This window comes from Sinocyclocheilus anshuiensis, unplaced genomic scaffold (genome assembly GCF_001515605.1).
Source record: "Sinocyclocheilus anshuiensis isolate Anshui unplaced genomic scaffold, SAMN03320099.WGS_v1.1 scaffold85, whole genome shotgun sequence".
NCBI classification, from domain to species: Eukaryota; Metazoa; Chordata; class Actinopteri; order Cypriniformes; family Cyprinidae; genus Sinocyclocheilus; species Sinocyclocheilus anshuiensis.
The window spans coordinates 3,348,978-3,351,698 of NW_015536800.1; the positions used below are offsets into that span (position 1 = coordinate 3,348,978).

Below are 2,721 nucleotides of genomic sequence, written 5' to 3' on the forward strand. Positions count from 1 at the left end.
ACTCTTTCTCTCTTACTCTAAGTTGATTCATTAAAGCTGTTAGTCTGCTTGAGTACTGGAAAAACTTGTTTAAAGCCGCCTGCATTGAAATTTATCTTTAAATTAGTCACTCTTTGCATAATTTCGGCATGCACATGCACAATCAAGTCTGCGTTGTGTCAGAGTCACACTTTTTAATCAAATGTGGGTGACAATGTAGGGCAGATAAAAGCTAATAAAAGGAGTAGGTTTTTATTTTGATATTCAGGGCATTCTCTCTCACACACACAAGGCAATGGTGACAGTTACAGCCACAATGGTGGCCTTGTGTTTCCAGACAAATGCTGAATGGTCCACGACCAAGTGTCTGATTGTTCTGCTCACAAAATCTTTCATTGAATACACCAAAAGTCATCTTTTAATACAAAGAACATGCTGATATCAAGCCGGGTTGGGAGGATGTGTGGGTGGCAAAATGCGTCTGTGCCCTTTCTAAGAGCTGGTGCATGATCTCATGGCACTCATGCAAAAGTACAAGCATCACTTATGAAGTTATCTACTATGTATTGAGTGGATTTGCAGATATCAACCATAATACAGGTAGGTAATATTATAGTTTTAAAAAAAGTCACAAATGATGATACAATAAATTGCACTGTCTAAGTGACATGCTAATAAACCAGTATCAGGCAAAATTATCCTCTGCTGACCTTCGGGAGATATGCTTATGTCACAAATATGGCTACTGTTAATAAGAGTGCTGCTGACAGCACAAGCGCATATACCATAACACTGAGATGAGCAATCTTTACGATGCAAAACAGAGACAAAATCTGATAATCTTCACCTTTAAAACTATTGACATGTTTAACTAACAAAGTGTTATATAACAATACTTTGTATGTTTATTTGACTCCTTTAACTAGACCTCTCAACATACCATGTACACAATGAATCAATGATTGTTGAACTGATATAGAGGGTACTTCTAGGGACTAAAAACCCAATGAAAGCATTTGATGAAAGTAATTTTCTTTCCTGGGTTGACATATTTTCAATCAAGAGACTTAAAATAACTAATAGCGTTTACTTAACATCACAAAACCATGATTTGCTATTTGCTATTGTTAGTAAGTGGCAATTGTAAAGTTGTATTAATGGGAAGAGACATGCTGATTCAAGGAACCATTTTATTGGGCAAATAAAGTTAAATACACTACCATTCAAAAGTTCGAGGTCAGTAAGATTTTTATTAAAGCAATTAATTATTTATTCAGAATTAGGACACATTAAATTGATTAAAAGTGACAGTAAAGACATTTATAATCTTACAAAAACTTTCTGCTTCAAAAAATTGCCGTTCATTTGAACGTTCTATTGATCAAATAAAAAAATTAAAAAATACACAGCACAAACTGTTTTCAACATTGATAATATGAAATGAATCTTGAGCAACAATTCAACATATTAGAATGATTTCTGAAGGATCATGACAGTAAAAACTGAAGTAATGGCTCCTGTGATTTGCCATCACAGAAAAAAAAAACATTTTAAAATATATTCATATAGAAAACAGATGTTTTCAATTGTAATAATATTTCTCAATATTCACAATTTTTCCTTTTCCCCCCCCTCCCCCCGACCCCATGGAAAAAAAATAACTACATCTTAAAAGTACTTGTAACAATCAACAGCCCTGTTTATAGATGTACATTCAGTGATCACGATATTATGCAACACTTTCTTGTTTCCTACTGTGCTCAGCTCAGAAAGCAGTGGGATACTGAACATGAAGTACATGACCCTGACCTGCATAGCTCTCTCTGTCTGTGTAACATGTGTTATCCAAGGCCACTATAATCTTCTGAGATTGATAATTACACTTGGTTTAACGTATTTCTACCCAGATTATCAGAGAGATGAGACACATAGCCAGATAGAGAAAGGGAGAGACAATGAGTGAGAGGCATACTGCAGCAATTATTTCATGCTGTGTTAGGGTCAGTCCTCCTTACCCCCGGGGTGTGAAGAGAATGAGAGTGAGGTATCAACTGGACAAATGTGAGGTTACAAGACATGTCACATTTCTCTACACTCACTGTCATGGTCTCCATAAACCCAGCAGATTCGCAGAGTCCCCTACACATTTACGTGTGCTATACACAACGCAATTGATGACAAGAAAAGCGAGCCCTGTTGTGCTGCACTGCATGCCTGTCAACTGAAAAGTCTGAGCGAGCATCACGCTGGGACAGAAAGTTCACAAATCTCAAGCCTAGAGATACACAGCTAAAAATCTTAAAGGGGTCATATGATGTTGCTAAAAAGAACATTATTTGGTGTATTTGGTGTAATGAAAGGTGTTTATGCGGTTTAAGGTTCAAAAAACACATTATTTTCCACATACTATACATTATTGTTTCTACTATAAGCCCCGCCTTTCTGAAACGCGTAAATTTTTACAAAGCTCATCGGTCTGAAAAGTGAGGTGTGCTCTGATTGGCCAGCTATCCAGTGCATTGTGATTGGCCGAATACCTCAAGCGCGTGACGAAAATGTTACGCAAGGTGATGCGTATTGTGATGCTCTGTCCGTCCGGAGCGACGAGACAAAAACATTAAAACCCATTATAAACGAGGCATTTGTTGCATCCAGTGGGTACATAATTACAGATTATAATGACTTATACTGTCTTTTTACGCATAAACATAAAACCATGTCTGCATTTGTGATCGGAGAAAT

At 36.8% G+C, this 2,721-nt stretch overlaps 1 protein-coding gene across 1 annotated transcript in view; it reads right to left on the minus strand.

Annotated features, from left to right (window-relative positions):
- The window catches only part of LOC107656488 (microtubule-associated tumor suppressor 1-like), a 50,383-nt gene that overhangs the window by 42,187 nt on the left and 5,475 nt on the right, over nucleotides 1-2,721 (minus strand). The gene's annotated exons all lie outside the window — the stretch shown is intronic.